The 8442-nt window shown below is 36.3% G+C and overlaps 1 long non-coding RNA gene across 1 annotated transcript; it reads left to right on the top strand.

The window, feature by feature from the left end:
• The first annotated feature begins 397 nt into the window (after positions 1-397).
• LOC145224798 (uncharacterized) lies at positions 398-1143 on the top strand. Its single transcript, XR_013859749.1, has 3 exons — positions 398-654; positions 743-780; positions 904-1143. It is a non-coding gene; the product is annotated as an uncharacterized LOC145224798 (long non-coding RNA).
• Positions 1144-8442: the final 7299 nt, after the last annotated feature.

Below are 8442 nucleotides of genomic sequence, written 5' to 3'. Positions count from 1 at the left end.
GAAGAGCTCAAACAAACCCAGAAAGTTGTTGTCTCCATGCCTGGAAGTCCAGATTTGAATAAAACCTTGTATTTTGCTCCAAGCGACTAGTTTACAGTAGAAATAATCGATGATTCGACGCATCCTAGTAATGTTGACATCCCGTTCAGTGATGAGTTTGACGACCCTTCAACTTTGACATTTCACAACAATCCAGGTAATGTCCCTTGCTGCGATTTCCAAATGATTTGTCCGTTAGTTGAGGTGTTTGCAGAGGTTTGATACTCAGCAGGTAACTGAGCAGGGCTGCCACTTCTTGGGATTTTTCCCAAGATCTTGGGATTTCAGTGCTGAGCTTGGGACTTTGGGAAAAACGTTTTAAATCTTGGGATTTTTTTATGTTATCTGTTGAATACGTTTAAGGTTAACTTATTACCATTTTTCATCAAAAATCATCATTTTGCAAAATCCATTTTTTGAATTAACAGTTTGCATAACAGTGCTTTGTCAATTTAGTGATCGAAGCCGTGTGAGTTGATTGAAAAACACTGTCAAAACTAGTAAGTCAGGCCAGCATTATTGCTTTTTCGATGTATCATGTACCAGTAAAAAGATGTATACAAAAACTATTTTTTCTTTCGTATTTTACTGGTATTTCTTAGCGTCTGTTTGAAGGTACGTGGTGGTTGGGTTCTGGCGTAACTATAATAATTATGTTGCCTGCACTAGATTACATATATACTGTGTGTTTGCCATTTTTTAGGTGATCTTGGGATTTTTCGACAAACCTTGGAATTTTTGGTAAGTGATGAACCTTGGGATATTTTAAAATTTTCAGTGGCAGCTCTGTGACCCTGTTTTACAGTTTACTAAGAAACTTTTCTGCCTTGTACGAACTTTAACTTGTACCCTATGTTTTGTCAGGTTTCTAGAGTATTAATATTCAATTCATTTCAAAGATCTGAATTGTAACAGAGAGAATGGCATCCAAACTTTGTCTTCTACTTTAGCCCAGATTATGACAAGATTGGGTGCTATTTTTCCATTGCCAGTCACCTACCTTATATCACTGTCCTGTGAAGATGCAGCTGGTGGACTTGGACGGCTGAGGCAGTTTTTTCGTTCTAAGCAAAGACTTTAGAACAACATTCAACATCTGAAAGGTGGGCATGTGTGTTGTCTTCTGCTTTAGAGTGTAGAAAACAAATATAGGATCGATGTATTTACAGCTTTGATTAGATCAGTGGTTCCTAACCTTTTTTCTGTTGTTACCCACAAAATGTTTTGATGGATATCAATTACCCCTTATTAGAAAAATATCACCTAACATTTTTGGGGTCTAAATTATCCTTACTACTACAAAGGAAACAAATGCTACCTCATGCCTATGATGGCTATCACTAAGCCTCTTTACATGGAGCGTTTAAGCGTATTCGATACGCATTTCTCTCGTTTTCGAAAAAGAAAAAAGGCTAAGCGTATTAGACTTCTCCGATTCTCGATGCGCTCGGCACAGGTGGTTTGAATACGCTTAGGCGCCAATACGCTTAGGAGAACTCTTTTGTGAACAATTACGTCAACTTGAAACCATATGTAGTTTGTTTAATTTGGTGCCGAATATAACGGGGAAAATTGTAGTTAATGCTGAACGTATGTTCCAAACGCCAAGTTATATATTTCATAAATTTTTTCGTCCAACTGGTGCAAAGTTCTACAAATTAGTTGTTATTATACATATAACGCACAGGAGACTCTAATGAAACATATTTAATATATTTGTACAGTCATATAAAGGATTTTTTTTAATGTGCTACATGGCCTGGAAATGTAGGCTAATACAGTTTTAGTATGTAAACTTAGAAATCGGCACGTATTACTATTGGACAATAAAGTCAGAGTAATCTATACACTTTGAATGTTTCTTCAAACTACTCCTGATAGTTTAAATGTTCACAATAATGAAATTCATACATATGGTATGTCTAAACTCGACGCAAACAGCTGCCGCACACAAATTAATTCATATTTTTTTGGAAGAATAGACTAAAAGTCTAAAAATACTTTATAATTATGGGTCCCCTCCCCTGAAGGGGACACATATTGATTTTACTCAAAATGTTTTTGTTTTTTCTTTTTTTTTCTTATTTTTTCTTCTACCCAAAGTTTGTCCGACTCGTTTTTCCATCAAATCCTTGATGGATTTGGATGAAATTTACACAGATGGTAGATGTAGTTATGTAGATGTGTATCCCACTTTGTTTTTGTTGATAACCCCAGTATTTACCCCGCTAGCCCCCTTAAATAGGTATTTTTTCCCCGAAGTTTGTCTGACTCGTTTTTCCATCAAATGTTTGATGGATTTGACTGAAATTTACACAGATGGTAGATGTAGTTATGTAGATGTGCATCCCACTTTGTTTTGTTGATAACCCCGTTATTTACCCCGTTAGCCCCCTAAAATGGGTAAGTTTTTAAACAGTGTCAGAATTGGCTGAAATTTGGATTTCTTGTATAGTATGCCATTTATGTGTGTCGATTGTTGCGTTCAACCCTGTAGTCCTAACATTTACCCCACAAGCCCCTAAAGTGTAAAACGTATTTGTATGTTACTGGGCACCACAAACGAAAGATTTCTTTGGAGCAATAGTGTTACAAGGGCAACCAGTTGTTGCTCATTGGTGGGTCGCTTGGTGGTCGTTTTTGTGCCATGGCAGTTAGGGGCTTGTTAACAACCCTATGACGTCAAAAACATTATCAGTTGTTGATCAAAACACCTCTAGTGGTCAAAATTTTAAACATTGGCGGATTGGGCTGAAATTTTGCAGTACTATTGATTGAGTCATTGTTGTTTTTACATATTTTTTAGTTTGTGTTTCGAACCCAATTAGTTGCTCTACTAGCCCCCTAAAATGGGTCAGTCATGGTTATCTCTTGAATTGCATTATTTTCAACTTTACATGTGTGGGGACCCATGAGTTTTTGCCTGCAGAAACAACCAAGGTTATAAAAGATGATGGCTAATATGGGACCCAATACAAAAAAAGGATAGGAAATTAATGTATGTTTTAAAAATAGATCATAGTGTATGTGCAAGAGCAATGTGTTCTAAGCCACCCTTCTAGTTTTCTGTTGTTTAATGCCCCAATGTATTCCTTTGAGATGTTAAACTTTTCTGTTTTTAACTGGTTTGCTTGGTCACATGATCCAACATGTGCTCATCTAAACATTTTTTGTTTGCCTTACCTACTTCTCTTTGCATGTATTGTAGGTGACCACATAAGTTCCATTCGCTTTCCATGTGAGCTGTTGTCTTAGCAGGATGCAGTGGTGATGCAGGATGTGGAAGGAATCATTGCAATAAAAAGTGCTTTTGCTGCATGATCAGAAGTATACACACAAAAATGTTGTCCTTGCAATTTGACACAGGTAACCTAGGTAGCTCCTGTAAACTATACCCATTTTTGTATTTATTTTCAGTGTTTATGTGTTGCCCACAAACAAATCCCACAGCCTGTTCTTGGAAACTCTTTGGCACACTGCCCGGCATACATATGCAAATTTCATACTCGGGTCAGTTTGTGCAACTGCTCAGCCAAGCACCGAGCATCAAAACATCCGTGCTCGGTACCGAGTACTCGGGTTCTAGCTCGGCTTGGCCCATCCCTTGCCAATAAGGTACATAAGAACGACCTGATTTAATCGCGTAAATAAGCGTGCCCCCGAAAAACAGTATGAAGTTCGCTTGTCATTTCCGTTTTGCTTACATGAACGAACTGTAACTTTTCAAGCTATGTCTGACTGCAATTCCGAATTGGCTCGTGAAAACCGTTTAATTTTATCTCATTTCGTTCACGTTTTATAGCCAATAAGGTATATTAAGAACGACCTGATTTAATCGCGTTAATAGTCTTGCACTCGAAAATAATGAAGTTCGCTTGTCATTTCCGTTTTGCTTACATGAACGAACTGTAACTTTTCAAGCTATGTCTGACTGCAATTCCGAATTGGCTCGTGAAAACCGTTTAATTTTATCTCATTTCGTTTACGTTTTATGGCCAATAAGGTATATTAAGAACGACCTGATTTAATCGCGTTAATAGTCTTGCACTCGAAAAAAAATGAAGTTCGCTTGTCATTTCTGTTTTGCTTTCATGAACGAATTGTAACTTTTCAAGCTATTTCTGACTGCAATTCCAAATTGGCTCGTGAAAACCGTTTAATTTTATCTCATTTCGTTTACGTTTTATAGCCAGTAAGGTATATTAAGAACGACCTGATTTAATCGCGTTAATAGTCTTGCACTCGAAAAAAAATGAAGTTCGCTTGTCATTTCCGCTTTGCTTATGAACGAACTGTAACTTTTCAAGCTATTTCTGACTGCAATTCCGAATTGGCTCGTGAAAACCGTTTAATTTTATCTCATTTCGTTCACGTTTTATAGCCAGTAAGGTATATTAAGAACGACCTGATTTAATCGCGTTAATAGTCTTGCCCTCGAAAAAAAAATGAAGTTCGCTTGTCATTTCTGTTTTGCTTACATGAACGAACTGTAACTTTTCAAGCTATGTCTGACTGCAATTCCGAATTGGCTCGTGAAAACCGTTTAATTTTATCTCATTTCGTTTACGTTTTATGGCCAATAAGGTATATTAAGAACGACCTGATTTAATCGCGTTAATAGTCTTGCACTCGAAAAAAATGAAGTTCGCTTGTCATTTCTGTTTTGCTTACATGAACGAATTAAAACTTTGCAAGCTATTTCTGACTGCAAATCCGAATTGGCTCGTGAAAACCGTTTAATTTTATCTCATTTCGTTTACGTTTTATGGCCAGTAAGGTATATTAAGAACGACCTGATTTAATCGCGTTAATAGTCTTGCACTCGAAAAAAATGAAGTTCGCTTGTCATTTCTGTTTTGCTTACATGAACGAATTGAAACTTTTCAAGCTATGTCTAAATGCAATTCCGAATTGCCTCGTGAAAACCGTTTAATTTTATCTCATTTCGTTTACGTTTTATGGCCAATAAGGTATATTAAGAACGACCTGATTAAATCGCGTTAAGTCTTGCCATCGAAAAAAAAATGATGTTCGCTTGTCATTTCCGTTTTGCTTACATGAACGAACTGTAACTTTTCAAGCTATTTTTGACTGCAATTCCGAATTGGCTCGTGAAAACCGTTTAATTTTATCTCATTTCGTTTACGTTTTATGGCCAATAAGGTATATTAAGAACGACCTGATTTAATCGCGTTAATAGTCTTGCACTCGAAAAAAATGAAGTTCGCTTGTCATTTCCGTTTTGCTTACATGAACGAACTGTAACTTTTCAAGCTATGTCTGACTGCAATTCCGAATTGGCTCGTGAAAACCGTTTAATTTTATCTCATTTCGTTTACGTTTTATGGCCAATAAGGTATATTAAGAACGACCTGATTTAATCGCGTTAATAGTCTTGCACTCGAAAAAAAATGAAGTTCGCTTGTCATTTCTGTTTTGCTTACATGAACGAACTGTAACTTTTCAAGCTATTTCTGACTGCCATTCCAAATTGGCTCGTGAAAACCGTTTAATTGTATCTCATTTCGTTTACGTTTTATAGCCAGTAAGGTATATTAAGAACGACCTGATTTAATCGCGTTAATAGTCTTGCACTCGAAAAAAAATGAAGTTCGCTTGTCATTTCCGTTTTGCTTATGAACGAACTGTAACTTTTCAAGCTATTTCTGACTGCAATTCCGAATTGGCGCGTGAAAACCGTTTAATTTTATCTCATTTCGTTCACGTTTTATAGCCAGTAAGGTATATTAGGAACGACCTGATTTAATCGCGTTAATAGTCTTGCCCTCGAAAAAAAATGAAGTTCGCTTGTCATTTCTGTTTTGCTTACATGAACGAACTGTAACTTTTCAAGCTATCTCTGACTGCAATTCCGAATTGGCTCGTGAAAACCGTTTAATTTTATCTCATTTCGTTTACGTTTTATAGCCAGTAAGGTATATTAAGAACGACCTGATTTAATCGCGTTAATAGTCTTGCACTCGAAAAAAAATGAAGTTCGCTTGTCATTTCCGTTTTGCTTATGAACGAACTGTAACTTTTCAAGCTATTTCTGACTGCAATTCCGAATTGGCGCGTGAAAACCGTTTAATTTTATCTCATTTCGTTCACGTTTTATAGCCAGTAAGGTATATTAAGAACGACCTGATTTAATCGCGTTAATAGTCTTGCCCTCGAAAAAAAATGAAGTTCGCTTGTCATTTCTGTTTTGCTTACATGAACGAACTGTAACTTTTCAAGCTATCTCTGACTGCAATTCCGAATTGGCTCGTGAAAACCGTTTAATTTTATCTCATTTCGTTTACGTTTTATAGCCAGTAAGGTATATTAAGAACGACCTGATTTAATCGCGTTAATAGTCTTGCACTCGAAAAAAATGAAGTTCGCTTGTCATTTCCGTTTTGCTTACATGAACGAATTGAAACTTTTCAAGCTATGTCTGACTGCAATTCCGAATTGGCTCGTGAAAACCGTTAATTTTATCTCATTTCGTTTACGTTTTATGGCCAATAAGGTATATTAAGAACGACCTGATTAAATCGCGTTAATAGTCTTGCCATCGAAAAAAAAATGAAGTTCGCTTGTCATTTCTGTTTTGCTTGCATGAACGAACTGTAACTTTTCAAGCTATGTCTGACTGCAATTTCGAATTGGCTCGTGAAAACCGTTTAATTTCATCTCATTTCGGCCAATTAGGTATATTAAGAACGACCTGATTTAATCGCGTTAATAGTCTTGCACTCGAAAAAAAAATGAAGTTCGCTTGTCATTTCCGTTTTGCTTACATGAACGAACTGTAACTTTTCAAGCTATGTCTGACTGCAATTCCGAATTGGCTCGTGAAAACCGTTTAATTTTATCTCATTTCGTTTACGTTTTATGGCCAATAAGGTATATTAAGAACGACCTGATTTAATCGCGTTAATAGTCTTGCCATCGAAAAAAAAATGAAGTTCGCTTGTCATTTCCGTTTTGCTTACATGAACGAACTGTAACTTTTCAAGCTATTTTTGACTGCAATTTCGAATTGGCTCGTGAAAACCGTTTAATTTCATCTCATTTCGTTTACGTTTTATGGCCAATAAGGTATATTAAGAACGACCTGATTTAATCGCGTTAATAGTCTTGCACTCGAAAATAATGAAGTTCGCTTGTCATTTCCGTTTTGCTTACATGAACGAACTGTAACTTTTCAAGCTATGTCTGACTGCAATTCCGAATTGGCTCGTGAAAACCGTTTAATTTTATCGCATTTCGTTCACGTTTTATAGCCAATAAGGTATATTAAGAACGACCTGATTTAATCGCGTTAATAGTCTTGCACTCGAAAATAATGAAGTTCGCTTGTCATTTCCGTTTTGCTTACATGAACGAACTGTAACTTTTCAAGCTATGTCTGACTGCAATTCCGAATTGGCTCGTGAAAACCGTTTAATTTTATCTCATTTCGTTTACGTTTTATGGCCAATAAGGTATATTAAGAACGACCTGATTTAATCGCGTTAATAGTCGTGTCCCCGAAAAACAGTATGAAGTTCGCTTGTCATTTCCGTTTTGCTTACATGAACGAACTGTAACTTTTCAAGCTATGTCTGACTGCAATTCCGAATTGGCTCGTGAAAACCGTTTAATTTTATCTCATTTCGTTTACGTTTTATGGCCAGTAAGGTATATTAAGAACGACCTGATTTAATCGCGTTAATAGTCTTGCACTCGAAAAAAAAATGAAGTTCGCTTGTCATTTCTGTTTTATTTACATGAACGAATTGTAACTTTTCAAGCTATGTCTGACTGCAATTCCGAATTGGCTCGTGAAAACCGTTTAATTTTATCTCATTTCGTTCACGTTTTATAGCCAGTAAGGTATATTAAGAACGACCTGATTTAATCGCGTTAATAGTCTTGCACTCGAAAATAATGAAGTTCGCTTGTCATTTCCGTTTTGCTTACATGAACGAACTGTAACTTTTCAAGCTATGTCTGACTGCAATTCCGAATTGGCTCGTGAAAACCGTTTAATTTTATCTCATTTCGTTTACGTTTTATGGCCAATAAGGTATATTAAGAACGACCTGATTTAATCGCGTTAATAGTCTTGCACTCGAAAAAAAAATGAAGTTCGCTTGTCATTTCTGTTTTGCTTACATGAACGAATTGTAACTTTTCAAGCTATTTCTGACTGCAATTCCAAATTGGCTCGTGAAAACCGTTTAATTTTATCTCATTTCGTTTACGTTTTATAGCCAGTAAGGTATATTAAGAACGACCTGATTTAATCGCGTTAATAGTCTTGCACTCGAAAAAAAATGAAGTTCGCTTGTCATTTCCGCTTTGCTTATGAACGAACTGTAACTTTTCAAGCTATGTCTGACTGCAATTCCGAATTGGCTCGTGAAAACCGTT

Source organism: Phallusia mammillata, chromosome 4 (assembly GCF_965637545.1).
Source record: "Phallusia mammillata chromosome 4, kaPhaMamm4.hap1.1, whole genome shotgun sequence".
In the NCBI taxonomy this organism is placed as follows: domain Eukaryota; kingdom Metazoa; phylum Chordata; class Ascidiacea; order Phlebobranchia; family Ascidiidae; genus Phallusia; species Phallusia mammillata.
Note: the sequence above shows the minus strand (reverse complement) of the source record. Positions and strands in the feature narration are given on the sequence as shown.